We start from the raw sequence: 12,844 nt of genomic DNA, 5'->3' as shown, positions 1-12,844 counted from the left end.
CAGCTAGCATCAACACAGCACAGACAGAAACAATGCCCTTGAAGGCGAGAAAAAATAATGGCAGCGGAGCTGTGACACGGGGAAGTGTATCAGCTGCCAAATGAAGGACTTGGAAAAGCTTACAGCACCTGGTATTCCCAGGCAGTCTACCATCCAAGTACTAACCAGGCCCGACCCTGCTTTACTTCCGAGTTCAGATGAGATCGGGCATTTCCAGGGTGGTATGGCCATAAGCGAGAGAAGCCGTCAAGAGTTGGCTATTTAAAACAGGCGCAACACCAGGGACCGAGCACAGCTCAGCTGGCATCGACTCAGCACCGACAGAAACAATGCCCTTGAAGGCGAGAAAAAATAATGGCAGCGAAGCTGTGACACGGGGAAGTGTATCAGCTGCCAAATGAAGGACTTCGAAAAGCTTACAGCACCTGGTATTCCCAGGCGGTCTCCCATCCAAGTGTAACAGGTGTACTATATTTATTTATTATTGGACCAGACAATAAAACCAGAAGATTACAAGGTAAGTAAAAGGGGATGGGGGTGAAACTGAGCAATAACCAAAGACAAACTGTTGTTGAATGTTTTAAATACAAAAATAATTTTACTTTAGATTGTCTGAATTTTTTCCTTTTCGTATTTGTCTTAGTAAAAAATACTTACATCAGTAACATAACTATTTATACACAACCCCAGGGTGCACCCACTATTCAATTATTTTAAATCAAACACAAATCACAATAAATGAATTCAAGTGAAAACAAAAGAATCCATAAAATAACACAAATAAATCAGTGTCGTTGTTCACTCTGAAATTGGTGAAATTAGTTAAATTCAGATAAAGTTCTGTTTTTTCCCTCCAAGAAAATCAGTCCTTAGAGCTGTATTTAAAAATCGCAGTCCAATAAAGGAATTAACTTTTTGGCAAATTCTTACTTTATCCGGTGAAATGAGGATAAATTGAAATATGTGTACTTCACAATTTTCCAGGTCGATGTAGGAGGCTCGCCATCAATACAAGGAATCCAGTGAAACTGGAAAAATGTCCTCAGAAAAAAACCTGGCCTGATCACAGACCAGAATTTATAAATAAGTTTAATATGTTCAGAATAATTTCAAAAACATACAAAATATACAACACGTGGAACAAATAAAACACATACACACACATGTTTACCATAAAATGAGCTAATATAATGGAATACCTGTCAAGTTCGCGATGTCACTCTATGGTCTTCTCACACACACGCGATTGCAAAATGGCGTCAGCGCATTGTAAACGCAATGCAACATGCGGTCTTCAACACACTCTTAAACACACTAACACGCTAAATAACAACGATTTTGCAGGTACAACTTGATTTGGTACAATTACAATCACTTTTAAACTGTTTAGGAATCATAACATACTGTATTTTAATCTTTTTGTTCAAGTTTGCTCCTCTCTATTGTTCTGCCAACCGGTCTCGTCTCTGCTCTGTCTCTCTCTCCCGGCAAGCTGGAAGGGGCAGATCTAACAACCCGCTCCTACGATTGGTTGATACTTTACCTCAAACTACATTTGTATACATGAATTTTTTTTCGTTTATTATATTTATAAAGACTTGTAGATAAAATAATAATATGATTATACTGCTCTAAATAATATTATAAATAAATATTTAACTATTTCACTAGGGTTACATATGTTTTTGCAACTATTGTCGGTAAGATGACTTTCAGTTTTGCCGTATGAACGACAGAGCAAATGAACGACAAAAATGGGATTCGATGGACTCGGCCCACCTGTCATGTATGTACTCACTTCCCTGTTGGGGGCTGGACTATGGCATTTCTGTATGTATTTGCTGCTATTTTTGGTAAAGATGACGTTAAATTTTGCAACAACATCCTTCAAAACGATAAGAGCGTGCAAGTAAAACACCTTCCACGGAAGCACCGGCCTCTTTCAAACGCCAGAGCATTTGAACGACAAGGATGGGATTCAATGGACTCTTCCACCTCGTCATGTATGTACTCACTTTCACGATGGGGGCTGGACTATGGCATATATGTTTGTATTTGCTGCTATTTTCAATAAAATTGACATAAAATTTTGCAACAACATCCTTCAAATCGCTGAAAGAGTGAGAGTAAAAGAATTTCTACAAAAACACCATGATCTCTTGAATGCCAGAAGATATGAGCAACAAGGGTGGGATTCGAACCCATGCATGCAAAGCACAATGGATTGGCAGTCCATCGCCTTAACCACTCAGCCACATCGTCATGTATCTTCCTTTTTCTCTGGTGGAGGCCGGACTGTACCCCATATTTGTATATGTATGTTTTTGCAACTATTTTCGGTAAGAAGACTTTCAGTTTTGCCGTATGAACAAGAGAACAAATAACCGACAATAATGGGATTCGATGGACTCGGCCACCCCGTCATGTATGTACTCACTTTCCTGTTGGGGGCTGGACTACGGCATTTCTGTATGTATTTGCTACAATTATCGGTAAAGATGAAGTTTAATTTTGCAACAAAATCCTTCAAAACGATAAGAGCGTGCGAGTAAAACACCTTCCACGGAAGCACCGGCCTCTTTCAAACGCCAGAGCATTTGAATGACAAGGATGGGATTCGATGGACTCTTCCACCTCGTCATGTTTGTACTCACTTTCATGATGGGGGCTGGACTATGAAATATATGTTTGTATTTGCAGCTATTTTCGATAAAGTTGACATAATATTTTGCAACAACATCCTTCAAAACGCTAAAAGAGTGAGAGAACTTCTGCGGAAACACCATGATCTCTTAAATGCCAGAACATATGAGCGACTAGGATGGGATTCGAACCCATGCATGCAAAGCACAATGGATTAGCAGTCCATCGCCTTAACCACTCAGCCACATCGTCATGTATCTTCCTTTTTCTCTGGTGGAGGCCGGACTGTACCCCATATTTGTATATGTATGTTTTTGCAACTATTTTCTGTAAGAAGACTTTCAGTTTTGCCGTATGAACAAGAGAACAAATAACCGACAATAATGGGATTCGATGGACTCGGCCACCCCGTCATGTATGTACTCACTTTCCTGTTGGGGGCTGGACTACGGCATTTCTGTATGTATTTGCTACTATTATCGGTAAAGATGAAGTTTAATTTTGCAACAAAATCCTTCAAAACGATAAGAGTGTGCGAGTAAAACACCTTCCACGGAAGCACCGGCCACTTTCAAACGCCAGAGCATTTGAATGACAAGGATGGGATTCGATGGACTCTTCCACCTCATCATGTTTGTACTCACTTTCACGATGGGGGCTGGACTATGGCATATATGTTTGTATTTGCAGCTATTTTTGATAAAGATGACATAAAATATTGCAACAACATCCTTCAAAACGCTAAAAGAGTGAGAATAAACTAACTTCTACAGAAACACCATGACCTCTCGAACGCCAGAACAAATGAGCGACGAGGATGGGATTCGAATCCACGCGTGCAGAGCACAATGGATTAGCAGTCCATCGCCTTAACCACTCAGCCACCTCGTCACTTATTTTCTTTCTTCTCTGGTGGAGGCTGGACTGTGACACTTATTTGTATATGTATGTTTCTGCAACTATTTTCGGTAAAACGACTATCAGTTTTACCGTATGAACGACAGAGCAAATGAACGACAAAAATGGGATTTGATGGACTCGGCCACCCCGTCATGTATGTACTCACTTTCCTGTTGGGGGCTGGACTACGGCATTTCTGTATGTATTTGCTGCTATTTTCGGTAAAGATGACGTTAAATTTTGCAACAACATCTTTCAAAATGATAAGAGCGTGCAAGTAAAACACCTTCCACGGAAGCACCAGGCTCTTTCAAATGCCAGAGCATTTGAACGACAAGGATGGGATTCGATGGACTCTTCCACCTCGTCATGTATGTACTCAATTTCACGATGGGGGCTGGACTATGGCATATATGTTTGTATTTGCAGCTATTTTTGATAAAGATGACATAAAGTTTTGCAACAACATCCTTCAAAACGCTAAAAGAGTGAGAGTAAAAGAACTTCAACAGAAACACCATGATCTCTCGAATGCCAGAACATATGCTAAGCCTTTTATGGGCCGATCAGATCATAAGACGATGATCAGCCCGGCCCAAAAAGTACGTCGGCCCACCAGGAAAGTGCCCGGTCTGCCAGATGGCCAGTCCGCCCCTGGGTGGACCTTTGGAAAAGCCAGGTAAGCCATTTAGAACAATGCCATAATGAAAAGATTTATTTATTTAACATTTATCCATGCATCTCTTTATTTAGGCTATTTACTTTATATGTGCTTACATGTCCTACAAATTTATTAATAGGACATACCCTATTGATAAACCGGCATGTTGTGAAACCGAAAGCAAAGCATCCAGTAAAAATTCATGTCTGGGGAGCCATATTCCGTCAGGGACCTGGATCACTAGTTGTGTCAGAAGGTTAGTTCAAATCTCTTCAATATGATTGAATCGTTTCTTTGCAGTTTCTTTATTTATAAATTTTTTTTTCAAATTCAGTCGGTTGGTGAGTAAATTAATATGATGAATGAGAACACATAGGCATGTGCGTATAGACATACAATGTAATGGAGTACAGTAACGTGTCATTTGTTTCAGTTGTCTTCATTTGAATGGTTTTGTGAGGATGTGATGGTGTGCTTTATCTGCCTGATTCCCACTGAAGTGGGCGGGTTGTATGACGTTCGATTCGGGGGACGTTATGGGGGCGGGGTTTGCGTGACGTGCTGCAAGCTACTAGCCCGAGAGTGAAAACGCAACATGATTTTGTCCTCACTGCTTAACCTCCTGGGCAATTGGCCCGGCCCGATTAAATCCCTGGCCTCAGCTCACAGCCTAGAAGTCCAATGCGCTATCCATTGCACCACAGAGCTTGAGTGCTCTCCTGCCTCTAGCACTGCTGCACAGAAAGCACTTTTTGGTACTCTCTGGCCCATAAAAGCACCGCTCACTGCGGACAAGGCACTGCTGGGATTCAAACTCAAAATCTCCTGTTTACTAGACAGGCATTTTGACCAACTAAGCCACAGTGCCAGACAGGAGGTAATTGTTTAATCGAAACAAGAAAAAAAACGGTAGCACTGCATGTTTGAATGTTTAGACTTGAAATTTTAAAGTCCAATTGGTTACGCATCACCATACCATGCTATATAATGCCATTGTCCAAAACCCTCTTAAGCAAGCAGCGTTCTTAAGGATTTGAGTTTTGTTAAGAAAAAGACTGCTAAACAGCTCGCTGCATAAACACTCATGACTCTTAAGAAGATGCAACCCCAGCTGCTGTACATTAGGGACTGCTGGGATTTGAACCAAGGATTTAAAGTTTGCTAGACAGGCGCTTTGTCCAACTAAGCCACAGCACCAATGCTGATAAGAGGACAAGACGTTTGGCTTGCATGCCACAGGACAAGCCATAGTTGCTTTTATACATGAGAGGGGGTTCTTTTGCTGTGCTCGTATTTAAGGAGGTGTGGCTCTAGACGGCAAGGGAGGAACTGTAATTCAGAGATTTATGCTAAGCTGTTAGCATTGTGAAAGATCACCTACTGCACCTTTAAAGTCCAATTGATTACCCCACTATGCTACATAAAGCCATTGTCCAAAGCCCTCTTGAACGTGCAGCGTTCTTAAGGATTTAAGTTTTGTTAAGAAACCGACTGCTAAACATCCCGCTGCGTAAACACTCGTTACTCTTAACATAAAGCAAACATGGCACCTGTACATTAGGCACTGCTGGGATTTGAACCCAGGATCTCCTGTTTACTAGACAGGCACTTTGACCAACTAAGCCACAGCGCCAACACTGAATAGGAGGCAAGACGTTTTTGCACACAGACACTAAAAAAAAAAGACAGCAAGTCTTAAAATGGCAACAAAGAGGTTGTTTAACTCTATTTGTCGCACTATTCATTACACCTCAAAGCTATACAATTTTATAATTCATTCCGGTGAGCTCTATGAAACAAGCACACACACCACCTGGACTAAGGCACTGCTGAGATTTGACCCCAGGATCTCCTGCTTACAAGACAGGCGCTTTGACCAGCTAAGCCACAGCGCCACATAAATTCACAGTAAGAGACATTTCTCCGATAACAAAAATTGAAGAAGAAAAAATAATACACAACAAAAACCAGCATGTCAGGTTGCAGAAAATGCTGACAAGACGGACTTGGTCTTTTAGAGTCTGGATGATCATGTCTCAAACCTGACCGGTAACCTGGCCTCTGATCAAGATCAAAGCAAAAAATGTGTGAATTTATTTTTATTTAATCTATCCTTAATCATGTGTAAAGTGTTTTTTGGAACCTCCAGTTTCATTACATCCAAACCCAGAGTCACCTCGGAAAATGGAAATCAGTACAAACATATGCTCTCGGCCATTGAAAGAGTTTCAGATCAGAAAGCCACTCTCCCATAATCTGAGGGAAAGGTGCAGTTTGGATTTGAACCTAGCACCTGCTGTTCCCAAGACAGGTGCTCTGGCCAACTTAGTCTTAACACTAAAAGAAAAAACCTCTGGATACGATACATCCAAAAGCAGTTTCATCTAAGACAGTGGGGGGGAAGCAAAATTTACTGTGCTTTCCACTCAGTTACTTTGCACATGCATAAAGAGGCTCTTGTACGACAAATCCAAAAGGCGTGATCTCAACAATAGGTAGCAGTTACTTTTCCCCAAAACCACAGGTTGCCTTCGAGTCATTCCTCAAGCCCACTCGGCCCTACACTGTTTTCTAATCTCCCTTTTTTAAAACAGCTCAATTAAGTCATCGGCTTTATTGTAGAGTACCCCTAGTATCTGAGCCTGCATTGCGCAATGAAAGAAAGAAGCAAAACGGGATGGACATATGCCTAAAATGTTAGAAACGCACAACACCTTAAGCCAGTGAAGAAAAAGAGCAAAGCTTGTGACTTTGTTGGGACTCGAACCCTCAACCTTTGTAAGGCTTAACTCACAGCCTAGAAGTCCAATGCGCTATCCAATGCACCACATAGCCTGAGTGCTCTGCTGCCTCTAGCACTGTTGCACAGAAAGCATTTTTTAGTACTCTCTGGCCCATGAAAGAACAGCCAACTGCAGACAAGGCACTGCTGGGATTCAGTGGGAATGTCTGGACTTGAAATATTAAAGTCCAATTGGTTAGGGATTACCACATTATGCTATATAAAGCCATTGTCCAAAGTCCTATTGAACGTGCAGCGTTCTTAAGGATTTAAGTTTTGTTAAGAAACCGACTGCTAAACATCCCGCTGCATAAAAACTCGTTACTCTTAACAAAAAGCAAAACTGGCACCTGTACATTAGGCACTGCTGGGATTTGAACCCAGGATCTCCTGTTTACTAGACAGGCGCTTTGACCAACTAAGCTACAGCGCCAACGCTGAATAGAAGGCAAGACGTTTTTGCACACAGAGACTAAAAAAAGACAGCAAGTCTAAAAATGGCAAGCAAAGAGATTGTTTAAGCTATACAATTTTATAATTCATTCCGGCAAGCTCTACAAAACAAGCACACGCACCACCTGGACTAAGGCGCTGCTGGGATTTGAGCCCAAGATCTCTTGTTTACAAGACAGGCGCTTTGACCAGCTGAACAACATTACAAAGGGAAATCAGGTACTATGCATAAAGAGGCTCTTGAACGACATTGCTGATGATTTCGAGGATCGATAGATCTGATCTGATGATCTGTTATATGATCGATAGATCTGTCCTTCACAACACAAGCAGCGATCTCAGATCAGTTTATCCAGACATTCTAATCTGATTCGCGAACTTCTTTAAAGAACCAAATTAGCGAGAGATCAGTTATCAAGATTTAAAAATTCAGTATCTGCCAAATCATCCTAGATCATTTAAGCGAGGTACAAGAACGGACCCCAGGGAATATGCATATGTGCAGGTGGTATAGTTATTTCAAGTCTTCATCACATTTTGAGTCGTTTTTTTTGAGGCAGAAACCAATCATATGCATTTAGAGCCAGAAAAAGAATTGATCTGTTCACCTCTCGAGTCCTCTATCGGGTCTGAGTCACTTGTTCATCACGGGCCAATCATTCGCGTTTAGAGCCGGAAAAAGAATTGATCCGTTCATCTCTCGAGTCCTCTATCAGGTCTGAGTCACTCGTTCATAACGGGCCAATCATACGCATTTAGGGCCGGAAAAAGAATTGAACCTCTCATTTCTCGAGTCCTTAGGTTTGACTCATTCTGTTACGTAAATAACGCACGACTTGAGACTTGATAGGTGAACTAATTATCATGGCTCCTAACGGCTCAGACTGTGTACATTGGTTAAGATTAAATGTAACTGCAAGTGTAACATGAACGAACCACTGACATTAGAAGACATAAAGAGGTGAGCTGAGCAAAGTGACAAAGATGCGTTTAATGACAAAAGAGCAGGTAAACGTTAAAGTATTATTTTCTCCTTCTTATAGTATTCTATTTATCACTCATGTTTTATGCAATCAACCTTTTGGGCTAGTTGTAGATGTGTTTGGAAGCAATTCTTAAAATTTTAATAACATTTTGGCAAATTGAACCAAATGAACGAAATGACTCGAAAAAAGATTCGTTCATCTCGATGAACGAGACTCAAAGATCCGAGTGAGTAAAATAATCAGAACTTTCCATCACTAAACAGGTTTTTAAGTGGATGCATGTAGTATGTTATAAATAATGCACTTTGCATTGCTTGAGAAAAAAATACCAAATTATTATAATCTATGTTACAAATGAAAGTCATTAGAATATACAGTTTGTACTTGTTTTCTCTGAAATGATGCAAGAAATCAAAAAAGAAAAAGGCCTTACTGTTTAAATATATTGCAGTTTATTACAAAATATATATCTAAACACACACAGCAAGCATATGACAGAAATAAAACAATTATATATAAAATACAATTTTGAATGAATTTAAACTAAAGTATAAAAGGCAGAGGATTCTTATCTAAACACAGCAAGCATATTACATAAATAAAATGACTATATATATATAAATAAAATTTTGAAAATAAATTAAAATGGAAATACAAAAGTAACTTAGTAGAAAACAAGCAAGTACAGTTGTCAGAATTATGAGCCCTAATAAATTGCTCTTACCTGTCTAGTTAACTTTATAAACCTAGTTAAGCCTTCACATGTCACCGTAAGCTGTGTAGAAGTGTCTTGAATAACATCTAGTAAAATATTATTTCATAAATGTGTTGAAAAAAATATTCTCTCCGTTAAACAGAAATTGTGGCAATAATAAACAGAGGGGCTGAAAATTCAGGGGGGCTAATAATTCTGACTTCAACAGTATGTATATGAAGAGTTCGGTTGCAAAACGCGATAAACGGCATTTTTTGACATTTGGATTTTATTATTGTTAATCACTGTTCAGATGTACCTTAATCTATGTGCGAATTGCTGCCCTTAATAACATTTAAGAATGTACATTTTAGGCCAAGTACAACATGTATTTTTTTACAAAACCTAAAATCAACATTTCTTTTGATATCAAATCCACGTTGATCACTGACGTTGGTTCAACATCGTTTTGCTCATCTGGGTAATGTAGAAACGACATCAGGCACTTCATTCAATCCTAACCTGAAATCGTCACAATTGGTTACTTACCCAACGTTGAATCAATGTTCATTTTCAATCGTTCGAAACAACATTATACAATCCACGCATTTCCAACATATAATCAACCTAATTGGTTTGTCTAACGTTGAAATGATGTTGATTTTAGGTCGATTGGAACATACCTTTCCTTCCTTCAATATTTATTTTTGTGATCTTATAGACAAAGGTCTAGTAGAGCTTCCAGCTGTGAGACAAGGGTGGACGAACAGACGGCCTATAAATTCTTGAGCAGTTCTGTCCAGTGACTCTGGAGGGGCCTCCTCCAAAAAGGGCACGCAGGACTGAGCTGTGTGGCTCAGAACATGAGAGGCACTGCTATGACCGCTGGCGTAGCGAGCAGCTCAAGCTGCGTGAACAGCATGCTCTCGGTGAGTATACAGATGATTAATGACACAAACAGGGGAATTGAGTGAGAATAGCCGAATACTGATGTGTTTTGTGTTTCTAGAACACTTTGCTGGACAGCAGCCACCAGAGTCCAAAATAAGCCGCTGGATGGACAAACAAGGGTGGACGTCAAACGTCCCACAGGCTGCAGTGGTTCTGAAGCAGTGGAAACCTTTTGCCAGGTTGGACTTGGTCATCGACAGCAGCTTTGTGAAAAAAATGATTTTTTCACCCTGAAAAAAGACCCTTTCAGATCGGGGAGGTTGTCTGTGAATACCACGGCGAGCTGGTTAGCCATGAAGATGGGATGGCAATTGCTTCGACAAGCGGCATCAGAGCTGGCCATTTGTTTTTTTATAAGAACAAGCAACATGAAGCCATGTGCATTGACGCACATGAAGAAAGTTGCCAGTGCCATCCCATGAAGTTTAATTATGGATGCCTGATCCGTCACTCCAGCAAAAGAGCCAGTATCCGGCCCAGGCTGTATGTCCTTAATTTTAGAGACATCATTCTCTTCATTGCTACAAAAGACATTTCGAGTGATGAGGAGTTACTCTATGATTATGGCTCAAAGAGGAGATCTGGGAAAGGGCTGGAATTGGACTGGATGTAAAACAACATCTTTCCATCCCCCATACTCACCCACTTCTAACATGTCCAACTCCAAGTTTCCACCTGTGGCCATATTTTCTCCTCTCTCTCTGGACTCTGGACAACCAACACTGCTCTTCCAACACAATCTCACGGCAATTCGTAACTTTTTCATTTAGTGGCTAATTCGTATGAATTTGTACGATCTAATTCGTACAATTTAGTACGATTTGCTTATCCCCCAATGACGGTTGGGGTTAGGGGTGGGGTCAGGTGCCACGCCTCCTTTTTAAAATCGTACCATTTCGTACTACTGAACTCGTACGAATTCCTACGAATTAGCCACTAAACTGGCAAAACGTAAAATACTTACGTTTTCTCGTGAGATCAGGCTGGCTCTTCTCACCCTGGAGTACTCTTTCTGCACTGCCAAGCAACAACATTGCTCTCCAAATAGAGATTTGGTTGTAATAGGCTGAATGAGTGGGCCTTACAAACCATTCACCTTTACTTTCAGAGAAATGTATTTTCTTTTACTGACTTTTCATTTGCTCTTTTTTTCTCATAAGTTTTCTTTATGCAATAGTGAGAGTGTGAGTAGGCTACTCCATATGCTCACCTCTTTCTCTCTGGATTCTGTACAACACATGTGGAATTACAGCCTGGTAAGTACGCTCAAACTGCGCTTAACCCTCCCTTCCACCCATCTTTAAGTTTCAACCAAATTATTGTGATTTTTCTGGTTGTCGTCTTCTTTTTGTTTTAGATTATCAAGGCTTTTAAGGTCAGCAGACATGGACCTCACTGCCGAGAATTAACCTGGCATGTTTATTCTTCACAGCAAGCTATAGTATATTCATCCTTGGATTCACTGCCATTTTTAATTAAAGACATTACCTATGTTGTCTCTATGTTGTTTGATTAATGTTCAGATTTTGTTCATTTGTTTGCACTTGTATGTACTGGAAGTTGTTTAGTTTCTTTAGTGTAGTTACTATTTGATATTACTATTATATATACAGTCTTCAACTGTGCCGTTATTTCACATTCTTCTTAAAAAGTACCCAGTGTCACAAAATTCTGTTTCAGTGGATTCATATTATGCTTTTTAAACTAAATAAAAGTGTAAACACAGACACGGTGTTTGGATTATATTTAACAATCATTCAAACTGTATTTAATTTAAAAACATGCAATCCTTTAAAAGAAAAAAAAACACACTTCATTATTTAAAACATATAAAGCTTTTTCAGATAAGTACAACACTTTTCCTTCTTCACCTGAAAAGCGATGTGATAGTTTAAATAATTAAGAAAAAAAAAGGAAAATGACAGGTAAAAACAACTCAATGATCAAATTCCGAATTTTGTCCCTGTCATTTTCCTTTTTCCATCTGATCAGCCGAGGAAAAAAAAAAAGCAGGAATCCACAAATATCCACAATTCCCTGGAAAAAAACACTGAAATAACAGGCGCTGTATGAGAGCTGCTCTTTTAAGAGAATAGGGCAATTAGTCTAATTAAAAAAGATAGTTACAGTCAAATACAATAATAATATATTTTAGCAAAAGAGAAAAAAATCTATTTTGGACAGAATTCATTTTAAAATGCAAGACATTATTTCTAAAAACAGACAGGGCTATAGAATTATTTTTAGAGTGTTTGAACATGAATGGCAGCCGCTATTTTTGATCTAACAGCAGCAAAACTACATGCTGAACGCTGTGAGCTTGCGTCAGGATAATGATGATACATGAGCCCACTTTTATTTTTTCATTTTTCAAAACAGTTTAGAACAAAATAGACATTTTTAAAGAAACATGGAAGCAAAAAAAGACACAATACAAGTGTCAAAGGTCACCGAATACAATCTTATTTACATTCGTATGTATCGTTGATAAAATGTTGCTATATAACATTTTGTTGAGGGTTACGTGTCAAAGATAATCAGGCTCCAAACATATTTAAAAGCACCACAATAAAATTAAAACAAGACTTTACTTCTCAACCATTTACCCCAGTATGCAGAAATGTTATAGGCTTGTCTCGAGGTAAATGTCAGTACTTCCATGTCATACACCTCTTTAAAAATATCATACCATTCACCTACAGATGCAGGATCTTCCTTGAGCTATTTCTTTTTAATGGCCTTTTTGCTAGTTGTTAGTAGTGTGTTAAGAAGAT

At 39.5% G+C, this 12,844-nt stretch overlaps 1 protein-coding gene, 1 long non-coding RNA gene and 6 other non-coding genes across 9 annotated transcripts in view; 2 read left to right on the top strand and 6 right to left on the bottom strand.

Annotated features, from left to right (window-relative positions):
- The window catches only part of LOC137491233 (uncharacterized), a 120,407-nt gene that overhangs the window by 73,284 nt on the left and 34,279 nt on the right, over nucleotides 1–12,844 (top strand). The window lies entirely within an intron of this gene.
- LOC137494003 (5S ribosomal RNA) lies at nucleotides 117–235 on the bottom strand. Its single transcript, XR_011013978.1, has one exon. It is a non-coding gene; the product is annotated as a 5S ribosomal RNA (ribosomal RNA).
- trnas-gcu (transfer RNA serine (anticodon GCU)) lies at nucleotides 2,814–2,895 on the bottom strand. Its single transcript has one exon. It is a non-coding gene; the product is annotated as a tRNA-Ser (tRNA).
- On the bottom strand, nucleotides 3,453–3,534 carry trnas-gcu (transfer RNA serine (anticodon GCU)). The gene has a single exon. It is a non-coding gene; the product is annotated as a tRNA-Ser (tRNA).
- Nucleotides 5,764–5,837, bottom strand: trnat-agu (transfer RNA threonine (anticodon AGU)). Its single transcript has one exon. It is a non-coding gene; the product is annotated as a tRNA-Thr (tRNA).
- trnat-ugu (transfer RNA threonine (anticodon UGU)) lies at nucleotides 6,026–6,099 on the bottom strand. The gene has a single exon. It is a non-coding gene; the product is annotated as a tRNA-Thr (tRNA).
- On the bottom strand, nucleotides 7,346–7,419 carry trnat-agu (transfer RNA threonine (anticodon AGU)). The gene has a single exon. It is a non-coding gene; the product is annotated as a tRNA-Thr (tRNA).
- On the top strand, nucleotides 10,318–11,570 carry LOC137491323 (uncharacterized). The gene is made up of 2 exons (XR_011011295.2): nucleotides 10,318–11,326; nucleotides 11,428–11,570. It is a non-coding gene; the product is annotated as an uncharacterized lncRNA (long non-coding RNA).

The sequence above is a fragment of the Danio rerio genome, chromosome 4 (assembly GCF_049306965.1).
Source record: "Danio rerio strain Tuebingen ecotype United States chromosome 4, GRCz12tu, whole genome shotgun sequence".
NCBI classification, from domain to species: domain Eukaryota; kingdom Metazoa; phylum Chordata; class Actinopteri; order Cypriniformes; family Danionidae; genus Danio; species Danio rerio.
Note: the sequence above shows the minus strand (reverse complement) of the source record. Positions and strands in the feature narration are given on the sequence as shown.